Here is a 21,175-nt window from a genome sequence, read left to right as displayed (position 1 = left end):
TGCGGGAGCAAAATGGATCAGTAAATTGGACGCATCTTCAGGATTCTGGCAAATGAAGCTAGATGAGGCCAGCTCAAAGCTTTGTACATTTAATACACCAGAAGGTCGATACAGATTTCTTCGACTACCATATGGAATATTGTCTGCTCCAGAAGTATATCACAAAAAGATACACATGATTTTTGAACATATTCCAGGTGTTGAAACAATGGCCCTCATTCCGAGTTGTTCGCTCGCAAGCTGCTTTTAGCAGCATTGCACACGCTAAGCCACCGCCTACTGGGAGTGAATCTTAGCTTAGCAGAATTGCGAACGAAAGATTCTCAAAATTGCGAATAGAAATTTCTAAGCAGTTTCTGAGTAGCTCGACACTTACTCTGCCACTGCGATCAGTTCAGTCAGTTTCGTTCCTGGTTTGACGTCACAAACACACCCAGCGTTTGCCCAGACACTCCCCCGTTTCTCCAGCCACTCCCGCGTTTTTCCCAGAAACCGCAGCGTTTTTTCACACACTCCCATAAAACGGCCAGTTTCCGCCCAGAAACACCCACTTCCTGTCAATCACACTACGATCACCAGAACGAAGAAAAAACCTTGTAATGCCGTGAGTAAAATACCAAACTTCTTAGCAAATTTACTTGGCGCAGCCGCAGTGCGAACATTGCGCATGCGCAGATTGCGGAAAATCGCTGCGATGCGATGAAAAATAACGAGCAAACAACTCGGAATGAGGGCCAATGATGGATGACATTATTGTCTGGGGATCTACAAAGGAAGAACATGATTCTAGACTGAGACAAGTAATGGAACATGTCAAGAAAGTGAATCTAAAGCTAAACAAGGACAAATGTGAATTTGGCGTGAATACACTTACCTTTATGGGCGACGTGGTCTCGGATCAAGGTGTAAAACCAGACCCAAGGAAAATATCAGCCATAGTGAACATGGAACGTCCTAACAACAAAGACAACGTCAGAAGATTCCTAGGAATGATTACTTACTTAGGAAAGTTTATTTCTCAACTCTCTGAATGAACAGCCTCTCTTAGATGGTTGTTGGACAAAGATAACGAGTGGATGTGGTCACATGAACAAGAAGAAAGTTGGCCAAACTTGAAACAGATAATTACAGAGCAACCAGTGCTAAAATTCTTTGATCCTGCGAAAATAATTAGAATTTCAGCAGATGCTTCGCAATTTGGCCTAGGCTCAGTGCTGTTACAAGAACATGAGGATACATGGCAACCAGTAATCTATGCATCAAGTGCACTGACAAGTGCTGTAACAAGGTATGCTCAGATAGAAAAAGAACTTCTAACGATCATATATGCATGTGAGCGATTTCATCAGTTTGTGCATGGTCAAACATTTACAGTGGAAACTGACCACAAGCCATTGGTAGCTATCATGACTAAATCATTACATGACTGTCCCATGAGAATTCAACGAATGCTTATCAGACTACAGAAATATGATGTACACTTGCTGTACTGACGCGGCAAATACATGTACATTGCTGATACACTTTCTCGTGCTGTGGACAAAAGTGAAGGTTCCAAAAGTCTGATGGATGAAGAGATAGAAGCCTATGTTAATTTGATCGTAGCTTCTCTACCAGTGTCTCTTGCAAGACAAGAACAGATTAGGAAAGAAACTGAGACAGATGACACAATGAAAGTGTTGAAAGATATCATTCTGAAAGGTTAGCCAGCAGAAAAACATGCGTGCCCGCTGTCTATCCATGATTATTGGATGTACCGCAGTGACCTTACAGTTGTCGATGGTATTATTTACAAAGGCAATAGGTTTGTCATACCTGCACGACTAAGAAAAACTATGCTGTGCAAGATACATGAAGGCCACTTAGGAGAAGAAAAGTGTAAGCGGAGAGCGCGTGAAGTTATGTATTGGCCAAGAATGAACCAAGACATAGCACAGACTATAGCTACTTGTGAATTATGTCTTACGCATAGACCAAAACAACAAGTCGAGCCACTGAGTCCTCACGCAGTGCCAGAGACCGTACCAGAAAGTTGGCACAGATTTGTTTAATTGTAATGGGAAAACGTACATTGTCGTGACTGATTATTACTCTAACTACCCTGAGGTGAAGACACTACATACAACTTCTAGTAAAGCCGTAATCAATTGCATGAAGTCAATCTTTGCAAGGCATGGTGTTCCTATGGAAGTGTTCACTGACAATGGTCCTCAGTTTTCCAGTGCTGAATTTAGACAATTTGCTGATGAGTGGGAATTTGTCCATACTACGTCAAGTCCCCACTATCCATGCTCAAATGGGTTGGTGGAAAGTTCAGTAAAAACTGTAAAGAGTCTCATGAAAAAAGCTCAAGAAGGTAAAGAAGATTTCTACAAAAGTCTTTTAATCTACCGCAGTACACCTTTACAGAATGGACTTTCTCCTGCACAAATGCTGATGGGAAGGAGAATTAGAGCAAATCTCCTGATACATGATGAACTGCTTAATACACATAACTCAGCGTTGGTCAGACTGAGTAAGGAACGTCAACAGGCGAAACAGAAACTGTTCCATGACAGGCGAGCAAAAAGCTGATCTGATCTAAAATCGGGTGACCAAGTCTGTCTTAGAGATCACGAGAAAGGTATTTGGGTGCAGAAAGGTATTGTGCAAGCACAAGTAGCACCAAGATCTTATACTATACGTACAGAGCGTGGAACGGAAGTAAGAAGAAATCGGGTGGATTTAAGATCTCAACCTAACCATAATGAAGACAACATGACTGAAGAATACCCTTCATCTGACATGTATGATGATCCTGATAATGGTGAACAAACCACGATTCTAGAAAGGTCCAACATGGTCGATGAAACACAGACTGTGTATGAAAGACCCAAAAGGGAAATACGCAGACCTGAGAGACTCATTGAAATGTGTTAGATGATGTTCTTAATATGACGTTGTTAATTGTTGCATTGAAGCGTACAGGGCTTATCTTTAAAGAAAAGAGGATGTGATGTTAGTGTATTAGAATGCTTAATATTTGTAGACACTCCCTTACTAATATGTGTAAGCCTGAATCTTCAGTGATGGTCCCTGGGACCAGGTGGATGCTGGGAAGTGGGTGGTCCAGTGTGCAGTGTGCCTGGAGTTGGTGATGGAATAAACAGCACAGCAGTGAACTCACATGTCTCTGTGTCCTTATGACTGGAATTACAAACATATGAACAAAACAGGACCCTCACCCACGGCACCCACACACCCTCCCTCTCCCGCGGCACCACCGCACCAGCCCCTCCCCCACCTGCAGCACGACCGCAACTGTCCCTCCCCCTCCCACTGCACACCTGGATCCCATCCGCGTCTTCCCCGCACCCGCCACTCCCCCAACCAAAGCACCTACTAGGTGATTCATCAGGCCCTGCGTGCGCTGTTCACACCATTGCAAGGGGCTTGACCCCTTAGCCATCGCACGCCCTTTGTCCGTGCAATATTTAACCACTCACACAATTATGATTGGAGGTAATACTCCATATAAATAAAATATTGCACGCCACAAGGGTGTGCAAGGGTTGAGGGGGCGTAGCCCCTTATGACGGTGTGAAGAGCGCCCGTAGGGTGCGATGAATAACCTAGTATATATATTTATATATATATATATATATATATATATCAACCATATACTCTCTTTCTGTGCTGTTCTGAGACAAATTAAATACAATGAAGTACGATCTTCCTTGGGGGGCTGCCTATATCACTAAGTCCCTTGTTAGGAGGGACTAAACAGAATGTATGGAAAGAAGAAAGGGAAATTGGCACCCAGAGGTGAATACAACCTATAAATACAGGGAACCCAGTGGGTTTCACAATTATCATTAATTTTAAAACATAAGCATGAGCTGTTCTTTCATAAAAAGTTTTTTTATTAAAATGTACAGAAGTAAAGAAGCATGTCCATCATATTACAGAGACAGAATGATGTAATTTCTCTTCAAATACTCCACCATTGGAGTTGGTAGAGGAATATTGGCAACTTAGTGCAGTATCTTTATTCTTTCTTCATATGATATTCAGAGATAACATCAAGTATAACAACCCAACGCGTTTCGTCTAGTAACTTGACTTCATCAGGGGTATGTCTTTTGGTATTAGCGCCTATCAGAATGTAATCAAACAAGGTGAATAATCAGGATTTTTCAAAGATTAATCTCAAAGCATCACAAACAAGGCTGCCAAGGCTTTCATCCGTTCTCATGGGTCAAATACGAGCGTTAAAAAAAGATACGAATAGGATGTCCATACAGATTCACACAGGAAACAACTTTCCAAGCAGACAGCCAGTAGTACTCCAGTATCCATGCACATCACATTATTATGCTCCATCCCTGCCTGCATAATGCGGCGCTTCACGAAGGTATGGAAGGGGTGGAGCCACACTAATGCCTGCGAATTATGGCATTATGTCAGACTGGGCTCATATAGCGGACCATCAGGGGGACTCTGTAGATCTGCTTGTGCAAGTACTAAGTAGATGTCATCACTATCCAATGGCAAACACAGGATTTCTAGAGGGTGGTTTAGTGTGAAAATGTACCAGCCCCAAATAGTCGCAGCTTGGTATGCCATGGAGCAAGCCATGCTGCAGCATGCTGCATCGCAGTAAGATAAGCATGGCTACATATGTATTCGTACAAAATCAGTTGGATCTCTGCATACATTCCCCTCAAGAGAGCCCACAATTCCGTCTACACGACAATGACACATCTTCACAGAACTTAACCTACATGGAGTAGTGATTGAGATACTAACAATTCTATGACGTATGTGTCTGCTAATATATATATATATATATACATATATATATAGGTAATGAGCCGGCACTTACTCCTTCAGATGACAACTAGTATGGGTGCCCTCGGGAAGAGATAGGTACAGATGAAAAAACAATCCGCAGCACTCCAAATGGTTAAGCATGTTAAGATGTTACCATTACCGAAGTTTCAGTGCCCATCTGTCACTTTTTCAAGGTTTACATGTGCTGCATACTGTATGTAAACCTTGAAAAAAGTGTCATGCTTAACCAGCAGTGTGCTGCAGATTATCTGTTATTTTTTCGGATATCTATCTATCTACCTTTCTTATATATATATATATATATATATATATATATATATACCAATATTTCCCGGCACTCTGGTAGCCTCACGGGGCTGACTTGCTCAGGTGCCTTCACCTGGGGTGTTGCATCCCCACATCCATCTGGCAAAAATGAGGCGGCACTCAGAGACTTTTGGGTGAACAAGCAAAGTGTATTCAATGCATCAATTTAACGTTTCGGGGACGTGCTCCCCTTCATCAGGACCTTTTCACCCAAAAGTCTCTGAGTGCCGCCTCATTTTTGCCAGATATATATATATATATATATATATATATAATGAGATAGTTATGTCACTTCTATAGAAATATACTGTTAGCAATAGTATGGCTATATTTTACCATGGTACAGCTGCGGTTACTATTTTCATAGCTTTTCTTTCCCAGCTTGAATGTCTTTTCATTTTACAATAGGTAGTTATGTCATCGCTAATTATCCGGGCCTCCTTTAGTCCCAGCGAATGAATGGAGTTCAGAATGAGGATTAACTGCTGTACAAGGCTAATAGAGAAAGGCAGTGGCCCTGCACACAACTGCTTCCACATCAATAGAAGCCACAACACTGACATTCTATTTCCTGTGACTTTGATCACTGGACTCTTCTCTAAATATAAGCATAAGTGTAAATTGAAGATTATTTCTGTGATTTGTGAAAGGGCCAATTTAATGAAAATACGTCATGAATTAGGCGGAGGCTTTAACACTGTACGTGCTACATGTTGAGCCTCTTGCAATGAGCGTAGGCCATCAGGATAAAATAAATATCCCTAATCACAACAATTACAGATTCTGTAAATTGTATTTATTCTCTGTATAGAAAATCAGTTAATTAGAAACATTTATGGAACTCACAGTCTGGAAACATTCCTGTAATCCAACTTCAGTGCTTGACTAATTTAGTTGTCGAAGAGTGCTAATGAAAAAACAACACAGGTTGTAATCGCTTTCAAGGGGAAAGCTCTCATATATGTGTGCTAATTACCAGTATGACAGCTTCATGCGTTATCATTAATAACCGTGGGTTTAGAAATCATTTGTATGCCAGCAACATGCTCGCTTGCAATTAGGCCTGCTGATATTTATGGTCTGGGGGCAAACGATATTAATTAGCGAATACCATTTGGAATACTGTGGACTGTTCAGCTACATGCATACGTGCTTATTTAATAACACAACACAGGTAGAACATACAGGTGTATCCCACAGTAACCAGATATTAATTTGGGGATCCGGACTATAGATCTGCAGTGTCTAGGTCGACAGTCACTATATGGTGTCGACTTTGTAGGTCAACTATGACAAAAGGTTGACGTGGACAAAAGGTCGCCAGGTTTAAATGGTCAACCTGGCAACGGTCGATACGTATGGTCGACACATTTGTCTTTATGTTTTTGCATTTTTTTCATGCTTGACTATCCATGTCACAAACCATAACCTTTAGTAACCTTGTGTCGACCGAAGGCACCCCACCCGAAGCATGGCGAGTGAAGTGAGACCGCGAGGGGACGTGTTTCTGCAAATAGTGGTCCCAGATGGAAAAACTATCCACGCTAACCAGGAAAATGCAAAAAAAGGTATGCCGTCCATTTCTGTGTCGACCATTTTCATGTCGACCATTTGTCCCTGTAGACCATTTGTCCATGTCAATCTTTTCCAGTGTCAACCTTTCATAAGTCGACCTTTTGTCCCTGTAGACCTATTGTCAATGGCGACCTAATGAATGTCGACCATATGGGGTCAACCTGTTGACTGTCGACCTAGACATTGTAGATCTTGTATAGCACAGCCATTAGTTTTCATTAGTCTGACTACACTAGATTGCCAGTATTGTATTGGTTGCTATGAGTTACCGACTGTAAATCATTGTTCTTTAAAACTGCTGGTTAAACCCCCCCAGAATATCAGGAGTCATTTAAGATTATTTACACAGCACAAAATGGGCGAGTTGCAGCACAGCGTCTGCTTGTCTCCATTGACTTCCTCCTCAGTGCAAATGTCCGGGAAGGAAAAGGGTGGCGTCTATGAAGAAATAAGCAGAAGGGGGAGCCACTCAGGGCAAGCATGAAGTTGTCTCCACAGCTGCAATAATGCATTTGCGTACAGCACGCCATGCTCTTCTGTGGACTCTACAGACAGTGGCGTAAGTTCGTCCTAGTCGCCCGGAGGCATGATACATTTTGGTGCCCCCCTACACATACACACACATACCATATGTAGCTATCCGGCACCCAGGGTGAACAGTAGCAGCGTGCTCAGGTACCTTTCCCAATAGTAATATAGATACACATAGAAAGTGGACGCACTCCAAGTCAGTCATTACAATAAAACAGACACCAGCATACCATTATAGTACACCTACAGTGCTCCCTCACCCGCCAGGTCTCCATGGAGATGCTTTGGCGCAGCGGTGTGCCAATATAATTAGTGTTCACTGTGGTATTTTTTTTTAGGGCAGGGTGCTGATCACGGGGAGGGCACATTTTTCATTCGGGAGGGCACATTTTTAAGTTAGATGGGCAAACTTAGGTACATACTATAATGCTTGGTGCTCCCATTCCTATGGCCAAAACATGGACAGTGCGCACCGAAGGTGCGCAGCAAAAATCTAGGGGCGTTGTTTCGTGGGGAAGGTAGTGCCCCTAATACACATTGCACCAGTTAGAACCTCCTATACACACTGCGCCAGGTAGAGCACGTTATACATATTGCGCCAGATAGAGCACATTATACACATTGCGTCAGATAGAGCACATTATACACATTGCGTCAGGTAGGGAGCACTGAGGCACATTGCACCAGGTAGAGAGCACTGAGACACATTGCACCAGGTAAAGAGCACTGAGGCACAATGCACCAGGTAGAGAGCACTGAGATACATTGCACCAGGTAGAGAGCACTGAGACACATTGCACCAGGTAGAGAGCACTGAGGCACACTGCACCAGGTAGAGAGCACTGAGGCACACTGCACCAGGTAAAGAGCACTGAGGCACACTGCACCAGGTAGAGAGCACTGAGGCACACTGCACCAGGTAGAGAGCACTGAGGCACACTGCACCAGGTAGAGAGCACTGAGGCACACTGCACCAGGTAGAGAGCACTGAGGCACACTGCACCAGGTAGAGAGCACTGAGGCACACTGCACCAGGTAAAGAGCACTGAGGCACACTGCACCAGGTAGAGAGCACTGAGGCACACTGCACCAGGTAGAGAGCACTGAGGCACACTGCACCAGGTAGAGAGCACTGAGGCACACTGCACCAGGTAGAGAGCACTCAGGCACACTGCACCAGGTAGGGAGCACTGAGGCACACTGCACCAGGTAGGGAGCACTGAGGCACACTGCACCAGGTAGGGAGCACTGAGGCACACTGCACCAGGTAGAGAGCACTGAGGCACACTACACCAGGTAGAGAGCACTGAGGCACACTGCACCAGGTAGAGAGCACTCAGGCACACTGCACCAGGTAGGGAGCACTGAGGCACACTGCACCAGGTAGGGAGCACTGAGGCACACTGCACCAGGTAGAGAGCACTGAGGCACACTGCACCAGGTAGAGAGCACTGAGGCACACTACACCAGGTAGAGAGCACTCAGGAACACTGCACCAGGTAGGGAGCACTGAGGCACACTGCACCAGGTAGAGAGCACTGAGGCACACTGCACCAGGTAGAGAGCACTGAGATACATTGCACCAGGTAGAGAGCACTGAGATTAATGTTTACAGCTGCAAAATACTTACAAGGTTAATTTAGCCCAGGGGGACTCTCATGTACGTACCGGGTCTGGCGGCGCACGGCTGGCCGACGTGGAGGGGTCCGGCAGGCAGCAAACGGCGGGGCGGCAGGGCGCACAAAAACGGGCAGGGCGGGATTCAGCTGTCTAAAAAAGGGGCAGACACCTAGCGTGAACACTAGATATATATTAAAAAAAACACAAACGCCTCATTCACTTAAACACTCACACACGTCTCACTTAAACACACACGCCTCTCACTTACATACACATGCCTCTCACTTACACACACCTCTCACACACGTGCCTCTCACTTACACACACCTCTCACACAAGTGCCTCTCACATACACGTGCCTCTCATATACACATGCCTCTCACTTACATACACATGCCTCTCACTTATAGGCCCTACACACATAGCGATTTCACTGCACGATATGAACGATCTTGTTCATTAATGAACGAGATATCGTTCATATCGTGCAGTGTGGAGTCCCCAGCGATGAACGATGTGCGGCCCCGCGCTCGTTCATCGCTGGGGCCATGTCGGCTGTGCATGCAGGCCAATATGGACGAGATCGTCCATATTTGCCTGCAAGTCTACGGAGCCGAGTGACGGGGGGAGTAAAGAAACTTCACTCCCCCCGTCACTGCCCCCCCGCCGCCGGGTTGCTCGTCGGCCGTATCGGCCGTCGGGCACCTTGGTGGCGCATCGCCTAGTGTGTAGGGCCCCTTACATACACATGCCTCTCACACACACACACACACACACACACACACACACACACACACACACATGCCTCTCACTTACATACACATGCCTCCCACTTACATACACATGCCTCACACACACACACATATGCCTCTCACTTACATACACATACATGCCTCTCACACACATGCCACTCTCACACACACATCACACATGCCTCTTTTACTTGAATGTACAACTTTCCTTAAAAACACACACACACCTCACTTAAAAACAAGCACACACAAAACACAGTACTTCCCCCCCAAATACACCTCTCCCCCACCCCCCACACAGTGCCTACCTTTGGCTATCATCCAGAGCATGGAGGAGCAGAGAGTTCTGAGCTTCCCTCGGCTGGCTTACTAAGGGCCCGGGAGGAGCTGTGCTCTGGAGCTCCCCCTAGCTGCAGCCAGTGCCATCTCTCTCTACAGGAGGCAGCTTCCGTGTCACTGACACAGCTCCTCCATCTGCAATAGCAGCGCAGTTCTCAGGCTGCGGGAGACAGTGGAGGAGATGCGCCCCCTTGTGGCCAGGAGCCCGGCGGCAGCCGACTCCACTGCCTCCCACAGTTCCGCCCCTGTCTACAGATCATTGTGCCCAAGCTGCAAGGTGCATAAGTGGCTGGAGTCAGTGGCGGATCCAGGGGGGGGCACTCGGGCCCGTGCCCCCCCTGTCATTTCTGGCCTCCGTCCCGTTCTCCCCCGGCGCCGCACAGGGAGATGACGGGCGCCCGCTGAGATTGTGTTACCAGCGGGCGCCCGTCTCCCTGCACAGCGGCAGCCGGAGGCAGGAGCTCAGTACTGAGCTCCGGCTTCCGGCGCTGTCACTGTGCGCTATGGGAGAGACGTCTGTCATGACGTCTCTCTCATAGTGCTGCTGAGTGACTGAGGAGCGGACGCCCGGGGAGGAGGAGGACTTCAGCGGCGCAGGAACGGGGCTCGGTAAGTATGTTTTTTATTTCCTTAATGCAGCGGGGGCATCTCCTGGGGGCAAACTACGGGGGACATTACTACTGGGGGGGGCATCAACAAGGGGCATTACTACTGGGGGGGGGGGAACTACTGGGGGCATTATAACTGGGGGGCATCTACTGGGGGCATCACTACTGAGGGGTCATCTATTGGGGGCAGCTACTGGGGGACATTTTTACTGGGGGCCATCTACTGGGGTATTACTACAGGGGGGTCATCTATTGGGGCAAACTTGTAGGGGGAATTATTACTGGGGGGTCATCTATTGGGGGTAGCTACTGGGGCATTATTACTGGGGGGCATCTACTGAGGGCATTACTACTGGGGGGTCATCTATTGGGGGCAGCTACTGGGGCATTATTACTGGGGGGCATCTACTGGGGGCATTACTACTGGGGGGTCATCTATTGGGGGCAGCTACTGGGGGGCATCTACTGGGGGCATTATTACTGGAGGGCATCTACTGGGGCATTACTACTGGGAGGTCATCTATTGGGGGCAAACTCATAAGGGGCATTACTACTGGAGGCAAACTACTGGAGGACATTATTACTGGGGGGCATCTACTGGGGGCAAACTACTGGGGGCCAACTACAAAGGTGCCAACTACTGGCGGCGTAACTACAGGGGCATTACTACTGGCGGCTTAACTACAGGGGCATTACTACTTGGGGGCTAAACTACAGGGGGGCCAAACTACTGGGGGCTTAACTACAGGGGCCAAACTACTGGGGGATAACTACAGGGGCCAAACTACTGGGGGCATTACTACTGAAGGCTAAGCTACAAGGGGGCATACCTACAGGGACTAAGCTACAATGGGGCAAACTATAGGGGGGCATTACTACCGGTGGCTAAACTACTGGGGGCATTACCACTGGGAGGCTAAACTAAAGTGGGGGGGGGGTAAACTACTGAGGTCATGACTGCAGGGGAATTACCACTGGGGGCATAATGACTGGGGGCATTACTACAGGCAACATTACTACTGGGGGCAATACGGGCATTGCAAAAGGGGCACCACTACTTGGGGGTCTATATAAGGGGCACTACCAGTACAGTGGACATTGCATAATGAGCGCTACAACTGTGGGCATTGTATAAGAAGCGCCACCTCACATGCACCGAAGCCGCACGCAAATGTACTTGCCCCTTCCATGGTGCCCCCCCTATCATTTTCTTCTGGATCCGCCCCTGGCTGGAGTTGCTATTCCAAGGAAGCAGCAGTGATAGCTCTGTATGGTGGTGCAGCAGGAGGCATCTATTACGGGATCAGTATGATTTACCTACCATCAAAATACCAATGGTCAAAATACCGACATGGTCAAAATACAGCCATTTAAAATGTCAACACGGTCAAAATACCGACATTTAAAAAGTCAAAAACTCGACAAATGTTTTTCAAATGTTTTGGGTGTGTATGTTGACATAGGTCAACATGGACACCATATAGGTATACCGCGTCCCCTAGCATGGAGAGCACTTCTGGCACTATTATATTCCCCCTCAAGGTCCACTGGGATGGTAAAGTATGAACAAGTCGGTTTCAATGAAAAAAATAATGAAAAACTCATATTATGTCAGTATTTTGACCATGTCGGTATTTTGACCATGTCGGTATTTTGACCATCGATCAATTATTGTCGGTCTTGTGACCATTGGGATTCTGATCATAGGTAAATTGCCTACATCCCATCTATTACATATAGGCCCCTCCTGCTACAGTAGTGATCTGACCTGCATCCCAGGGTGTAGCATCGGAACTCTCTCCAACCATCAGACAGATTACGGCAGCCATGGTGTCGCATAATCAGTCCGTCGCAGAGGCCAGAAAATCTCCATCCTACGACAGAGATCCCTGACTCCTTCCCCAGCCTTGCTCCCTGGGCTATGTCATTGGCCAAACACCTGTAGTTACAGCTCTGTGTTCTGTATTAGAAAATGTGTATAAGCATGTGGGGTGCACAACTGCCAAATTAGGACATGCTCAAAAACACTTGCGCAATGTGGACTCTTAGGGCTGGGCGTTCAAATGTATCCCCCCCTCCCACCCGCGATCACGGTCCCAAGCGTGCTGAAATGCACGATTGTGCCAATTACAATCGGATTTAGGCGCACAAAGCACTTAAACATGACTAAAGTAATGGGCGCAATCATGAAAAGACCCGTTGGGGCACAGAAATGGGTCTTTTCATGATCACATCAACGGGCGCAACAAGTTCATTTCAGCTCGCTACCACCAAGGGTAGCAAGCTGATATGCGCATAAAGACAACCATTTGGTCGCCGAAATGGGTCTTTTCACATTCGCACCCATTACCTTAGTCGGGTTTAGGTGCTTTGCGCACCTAAACCCAAGTGTAATTGGCGCGATCAGTGTGATAAAGGGGATCATTTGAATATCGCCCCTTGATATCCTGACACTTTAGACGGGAGATCGAGGGTACGATAAGATTTGAATTTCCCCTTAATATTCCTGTAGTTAAAGACTTTGGTCCGGATTCAAATGTATCACCCCTCTCACCCACGATTGCGCCCGCTGGTTGCTATTCTAATGCTGCTGTCAACTGGCGCAACAAGTTCATTTCAGCTCACTACCACCAGGGGTAGCAAGCTGATATGCGCATAAAGACAACAATTTGGGCGCCCATTACTTTTTAGTCAGGTTTAGGTGCTTTGCGCGCCTAAGTCTGACTGTAATGTGCACGATCAGCGTGAGAACATGGGACATTTGAATATCGCCCCTCAATCTCCCATCACTTTAGACCGGAGATCGGGGTGCGATAACAGTTGAATTCCCCCCTTGGTCTTTATATATCATGACATACTAACATACCTATTAAGTGATAAAGGCAGAGCCGGCCTTAGGCATAGGCAAACTAGGCAAATGCCTAGGGCATTTGGTATGCTTAGGGGCACCAGCAGCTTCTGCTGATTAAAATGATATGCGGCATGCCTATATTCTGTGTTTGACTCTGGCTGTATCTGCATACGAAATGCTACGTTGCAGTGTATTCCTGGAAATTACTGTAATGTAGCATTTCGTATGCAGATACAGCCGCAGTTGAACACAGACTAAAGGCATGCAATATATCATTTTAATCAGCAGAAGCTGCTTGTACATCCTAGCCACATAGTACTGCAAATAAGATGCATTTTCATAAACAAAAGCGCCCAATGTTAGCAGAGCTGCCAGCTGACTCATGCCAGGCACCTCCTGCAGAACTAGCAATGGTGCAAGGGGGCACCAGCCAAAATCGACTCTGCCTCAGGTACACCCAAACATTGTCCAGATAGGGCAGATTCCAACCGATCTACCCTGTAGCGTCCTCATTATGGAAAATATACTCCTTTCACAGGCAATGAAAATTGGGAGGAATGTAATAGGAAAGTATGTACTGTATGGAATAGGAATAGGAATAGCGGGGGCATATACCTTCTGAGTTCAGACAGGCAACATAGCAACACCCAATATACTGAACAAGCCAGCTAATTTTTTGCATCTTAGATGGTACATTGCCATTATCATTTAATTAAATTGTTAGTGTGATATATTAAAATGATTATTTGATGATCGTTCAGGATTCTATTATAACTAGTGATGTGCACCGGAAATTTTTCGGGTTTTGTGTTTTGGTTTTGGATTCGGTTCAGCGGCCGTGTTTTGGATTCGGACGCGTTTTGGCAAAACCTCCCTGAACATTTTTTGTTGGATTCGGATGTGTTTTGGATTATTTTTTACAAAAACCCCTCAAAAACAGCTTAAATCATAGAATTTGGGGGTCATTTTGACCCCATAGTATTATTAACATCAATAATCATAATTTCCACTCATTTCCAGTCTATTCTGTACACCTCACACCTCATAATATTATTTTTAGTCCAAAAATTTGCACCGAGGTCGCTGGATGGATAAGCTAAGCGACCCAAGTGGCAGACACAAACACCTGGCCCATCTAGGAGTGGCACTGCAGTGTCAGACAGGATGGCAGATTTAAAAAATAGTCACCAAATAGCACATGATGCAAAGAAAAGAAGAGGTGCACCAAGGTCGCTGGATGGCTAAGCTAAGCGACCCAAGTGGCCGACACAAACACCTGGCCCATCTAGGAGTGGCACTGCAGTGTCAGACAGGATGGCAGATTTAAAAAAATAGTCCCCAAACAGCACATGATGCAAAGAAAAAAAGAGGTGCACCAAGGTCGCTGGATGGCTAAGCTAAGCGACCCAAGTGGCCGACACAAACACCTGGCCCATCTAGGAGTGGCACTGCAGTGTCAGACAGGATGGAGGATTTAAAAAAAAATCCCCAAACAGCACATGATGCAAAGAAAAAAAGAGGTGCACCAAGGTCGCTGGATGGCTAAGCTAAGCGACTAAAGTGGCCGACACAAACACCTGGCCCATCTAGGAGTGGCACTGCAGTGTCAGACAGGATGGCAGATTTAAAAAATAGTCCCCAAACAGCACATGATGCAAAGAAAAAAAGAGGTGCACCAAGGTCGCTGGATGGCTAAGCTAAGCGACCCAAGTGGCCGACACAAACACCTGGCCCATCTAGGAGTGGCACTGCAGTTTCTAGCGAGAGGATGAGTGCTTCCATCCTCATGTGAATCTGAACTACTAGCCATGAACATAGTCCAGGGCCTTAGCCATTCCTTGTCACTCCGTGTCGTAAATGGCATATTGGCAAGTTTACGCTTCTCATCAGACCCTTTTAATTTTGATTTTTGGGTAATTTTACTGAACTTTTGTAGTATACTTGACGACACAGAGGTAGGTAGAGCAGTGGACTACTGTACCGTACTGCTATATATTATATACTGGTGGTCAGCAAAATTCTGCACTGTCCTCCTACTATGTATACTGCGCACAACTAAAATGCACCACAGGTATGGATGGATAGTATACTTGACGACACAGAGGTAGGTAGAGCAGTGGACTACTGTACCATACTGCTATATATTATAGAAGAAGAAAGAAGAAAGGGCTGTATTGTTGGTGCACATGAAGAGGAGTGATCCGGTTATCACATCCACTTAAAATATAACTTTTATTATTATTTCCATAAAAAATAATGTGAAATGATATACATAAACTACGAGCTTAGGCGAAACATAGAGGTTCAAATTGTTGACATAGACAAAACATACAAGGTGCAATGAAAGTTAATAAATGTGATTAAAGATTAAAAAGTGTGTGTCCACGTGTTTATTCTAATGTCCAAATATATATAATGTTTTTCATGCGTTAAGCCAGTAATCCCTTATTATTTCATCCACAGTTTGTCTCCCAGCATTAATCTGAGTATTCAATAATAGATAATAATTTTATGGGGACTTAGATTTGTATCTTATACATTCCAATGGGATATTCACACATTATTAATGTATGTGGACATTGTGATAGTATAGTGGAAAAACAATATCTTGGAGAGTGGCAGTATAATATTAGGTATAGATTCGATTTAGACGAGATATAATGAGACAATCACTATTACATCCAATATTCAGTGAAGGGTGCTCTAACCACTATACCACGAAGCTGTCAGAGTAACGGCGGAACACGCGTGTGGGCAGCGTGTGTTCAGCGTGTCTTCTATGTCCATGTCTAATACTAATAATGTTTAACCAGTTATAACCTTACTATGTATAGTGGAATTTAGTTATCAAAATGGAGTGGCAGTCAAAGGATTAGACCAGGTTATGGAGATTAAAACTATCATTTATCAAACAGCAATACAGTGATAGGATGATTAAACAGCATTGCATTGGTTGCTGAACTCTCTCTATGTAGTGACCAGATGGCAATAATAAAAATCTTATATAGGTGCACTGAGCATTAATATGATAAGCCTATGAATGTTGTAAGGCATCTGTGACACAATTGAGTAGGTACAAGTGCAACAAATGTTTCAATATTAACTTCTAACACTATTTAAGTGAATTCACAGACGATACAGTTACCAATCTCCTGGATTATATGCAGGAAATAGATGGTAACAATATGAATCTGATACATGAGCACTGTACACTCACAGGATAAGCTTATGAATGCTGTGAGATCTCTGTGACACAATTCAGCAGAAGCCTATGAATGCTGTAAGGTATCTGTGACACATTTGAGTAGACACAAGTGCAACAAATGTTTCAATACTAACTTTTAACACTACCTAGATGAATGCACAGACGATACAGTTACCAATCTCCTGGATCATATGCAGGAAACAGATGGTAACAATATGAATCTAATACATGAGCACTGTGCACTCACAGGATAAGCTTATGAATGTTGTGAGATCTCTGTGACACAATTCAGCAGACACCGATATAATAAAGGTTTCAACACTAATATCTAGAATTGTTTAAAATCTGTATTCCAATTAACACTACCTGTGAATATACAACTTAAATAAAATCGTCTCACATAATAATAAACTCTGGATATTTAAGGGTGAAGCATGAATTATTGACCAAACAATATACCTATATTGAGGCACCAATATATATAAGCTGAAGTATATTACTTATTAGAATTGGATCTAAAGATTTACGCATTATCTATTGGTCCAGTGATATACACAGACTTAAATGTGACTAGTTGGGAGGGTGTCACTAGTCCTAAATAATGAAGGTGCTTTCCTTCTAAGGACAATAATATTGTGAACACCATAATATTATAACTGTTACATACCCAATTTGTGTCGATTGTGAAAACTGAGGGAGATTCATATCCCCCAAAGTATATATTGGAACTAGGTCTAGTGCATCGCCCCTATTGAGGATTTATACCCTTGAAGGTGTATGGTGTATTCACGGTGGATTATATGTGTTTTGGGAACATATATTCTATGTAAATAACAACTCTCACTACATTCACTATAAGAATATTTTTAGTGCAATCTAGCACGATTATAAGAATACTTCAAACAAGTGTACTTGATAAACCAATAGTGGTTAGAGCACCCTTCACTGAATATTGGACGTAATAGTGATTGTCTCATTATATCTGATCTGGTCTAAATCGAATCTATACCTAATATTATACTGCCACTCTCCAAAATATTGTTTTTCCACTATACTATCACAATGTCCACTTACATTAATAATGTGTGAATTTCCCATTGGAATGTATAAGATACAAATCTAAGTCCCCATAAAATTATTATCTATTATTGAATACTCAGATTAATGCTGGGAGACAAACTGTGGATGAAATAATAAGGGATTACTGGCTTAACGCATGAAACACATTATATATATTTGGACATTAGAATAAACATGTGGACACACACTTTTTAATCTTTAATCACATTTATTAACTTTCATTGCACCTTGTATGTTTTGTCTATGTCAACAATTTGAACCTCTATGTTTCGCCTAAGCTCGTAGTTTATGTATATCATTTCACATTATTTTTTATGGAAATAATAATAAAAGTTATATTTTAAGTGGATGTGATAACCGGATCACTCCTCTTCATGTGCACCAACAATACAGCCCTTTCTTCTTTCTTCTTCTGTATTTACTATAGCTGTAGTTAGTAGCACCCCCATAAAGAATGGTAATTACCGACAACCTATAGGGGTTCCCTTTGGAACTTTTGTTCCAATTCTTTATTGAAAAAATTGTGTGTGTGCAGATACATCATTGCCTCTGCTATATATTATATACTGGTGGTCAGCAAAATTCTGCACTGTCCTCCTATTATATATACTGCGCACAACTAAAATGCACCACAGGTATGGATGGATAGTATACTTGACGACACAGATGTAGGTAGAGCAGTGGACTACTGTACCGTACTGCTATATAATACTGGTGGTCACTGGTCAGCAAAATTCTGCACTGTCCTCCTACTATATACTACAATGCAGCACAGATATGGAGCATTTTTCAGGCAGAGAACGTAGATATTTTCAGCACTCTGAGCACAGATATTTGCAAGCACACTGAGCACAGATATTTGCAGCACACTGAGCACATATATTTGCAGCACACTGAACACAGAAACTGAGAGAACGCTGCACGTCCTCTCCCTATCATCTCCAATGCACGAGTGAAAATGGCGGCGACGCGTGGCTCCTTATATAGAATACGAATCTCGCGAGAATCCGACAGCGGGATAATGACGATCGGGCGCGCTCGGGTTAACCGAGCAAGGCGGGAGGATCCGAGTCTGCCTCGGAACCGTGTAAAATGGGTGAAGTTCGGGGGGGTTCGGATTCCGAGGAAACCGAACCCGCTCATCACTAATTATAATTATACAACAAGCCATCGCTACCAACCGAATACAGGCATTTAGTATAACTCAAGGGCATAGCTACCATAGGTGCAGGGAGTGCAGCTGCTGCGGGGCCCTGGCTGCCTCCGGGGGCCCTGCACTCTCCCTGCACCTATTTGTGCTGCTTTTTATTTAACTTCTCTCCTGGCCGATCCGTCTCTCCTCACAGTCAGATGCTGGGAGGAAGAGCGGCTGTGCTTGCAGAGACATCCCCGGACCACAGCCCTGCCTCCTCCCTGTTTAAGTCAGTGAGGAGAGAGAACAGAGCAAGGCCGGGTGATCCTGCAGAGCAGCCAGCACGGGGCATTGAAGGTGAGCGCCCGCACGCCGGCTCCACCATCGGGGGAAAGAGGTTGAGGGACTGAGCCCTAAGTAGTCTGGAGCTGGGGAGGGGGGGAGGTGTGTGTGTAGGTGTGTGTGTGTGTGTGTGTGTGTGTGTGTGTGTGTGTGGGGGGGGGTGTGTGCGCTGGGGGCCCCATGGAAATTGTGCTGTGGGGCCCCCAAAGGTGTAGTTACGCTGCTGGTATAACTCAATCCTTTCATATAAATCTCATGGGAACATGTCCCACGATAATCGTTCAATATTTCTGATCTCAAGCACTAAATGCTTTCTAAGAGGGGGCAAAATGACGTGTCCATTTTTCAAAGCAGTATAGTCATTAGTAAAACAGACATCAATAGCTTGTCTTAATAAAGTGGCACTAAAGAGACGTGTAGTTGTGAAATAACTGTCTCTGCCGCGAAGGAACAAGTGGATGTCAGAGAATTCAGCATCAAAATGTTCACTCCTCACCTCACACTGCGTCACCACATGGGGAAAACATTCACAACCAGTCATTCTGGCTCACACCAGCTACAGATTTATATCGCTTTTGATGCCTGATTTAAAAAGAAAATAATTGTTAATTATTTCTTTATGTCAAGTTTAAGTATTTTCTGGAATTACGACCCAAATGTATAATGCTTTAACAAGAGAAAGTGGAATAAAGAGTGTTAAATTACCAGCCAATCAGCTCCTAACTGTCATTTGTCAATCACAGTCTGTGACATGCCAGTTATTCCCGGGTTAAATACCGGGTCAGGTGCAGTGTGAACGGGTTTCCGGGTCGATGCGGTCACTGCAGAGGGAGAGGCGGCGCGGAGATGATCTCTTCTCCAAGCCCCACCTCCGCACCTGCCCCCAAAGCCGGGTCCATCCCAGCCCCCCGATGCCAACCTGACCCGGCATATTGCCAGGTCAGGATGGCAGTGTGAATGGTCCAATGCCGGGTCGCACCTGGGAAGGACCCGTTTCCAATTTCCGGCTGCGTCCCGGCATTGCGGTGTAAAAGCGGTATTAGGAAGCTGATTGGCTGGTTATTTATGACTCTTTATCAATCTCCACTTTATCTCTTGTTAAAGCTTAATACATTTTAAAACTCTCTGCATACAAACCTAATTCAAATTTGTAAAGTATAATTATATTAATTGCATTAATGAGTACGTCACTCCATATATGCATCACTTTCAAGTAAAAGATAAGGTGCTATAAAAACACTACACTGTATGTCATTTCTTACAATATTACTTACTGTGTATAAGTGGGCAAGTTATTAAACAGTTGATAATGAAGCAGAAAAATCCCTTTATGATATATATATATATATATATATATATATATATATAAATAAATATATATATATAAATAAATATATATATATATATATATATATATATATATACCAGGTGATTAATCACGCCCTGTCTCTCCTCATCTGAAGCGCACCATACTGCAGGTAACTGAAGAAAGATGCCAGTCGCCAATGGTGACTTATTATGTAATGCTTCAGCCTTCGCCCACCAATAGACACCATTGTTATTCCACTACAGGCTCCCCACATGGCTCCCTATATAAATTGTAATCATATTTGGACAGGGACATCTTTATTTTCTTTGTATTTTCATAGTATGTTGTTGCATAATGATCACTGTACAGTGCTGAATGCATAAATGGATAACCAAATGATTAAAATAATAATAATAATAATAATATTAAATTGCTGCAAATTAGAATAGAATTTTGAATATAATATAGTTTACAGTGTGTGTCAGTATACAGTACTAGGTGATTCATCGTGGCCTACGGACGCTCTACACACCGTCGTAAGGGGCCACAGCCCCTTAACCCTTGCATGACCTTGTGTCGTGCAATATTTGTATTATATGGAGTATTACCTTCAATCATAATTGTGTGAGTGGTTAAATATTACATGTACAAATGGCGTGCAATGGTTAAGGAGTCATAGCCCCTTGCAGCGG

This window comes from Pseudophryne corroboree, chromosome 9 (assembly GCF_028390025.1).
Source record: "Pseudophryne corroboree isolate aPseCor3 chromosome 9, aPseCor3.hap2, whole genome shotgun sequence".
NCBI classification, from domain to species: Eukaryota; Metazoa; Chordata; class Amphibia; order Anura; family Myobatrachidae; genus Pseudophryne; species Pseudophryne corroboree.
This window is presented reverse-complemented; position numbering follows the sequence as displayed.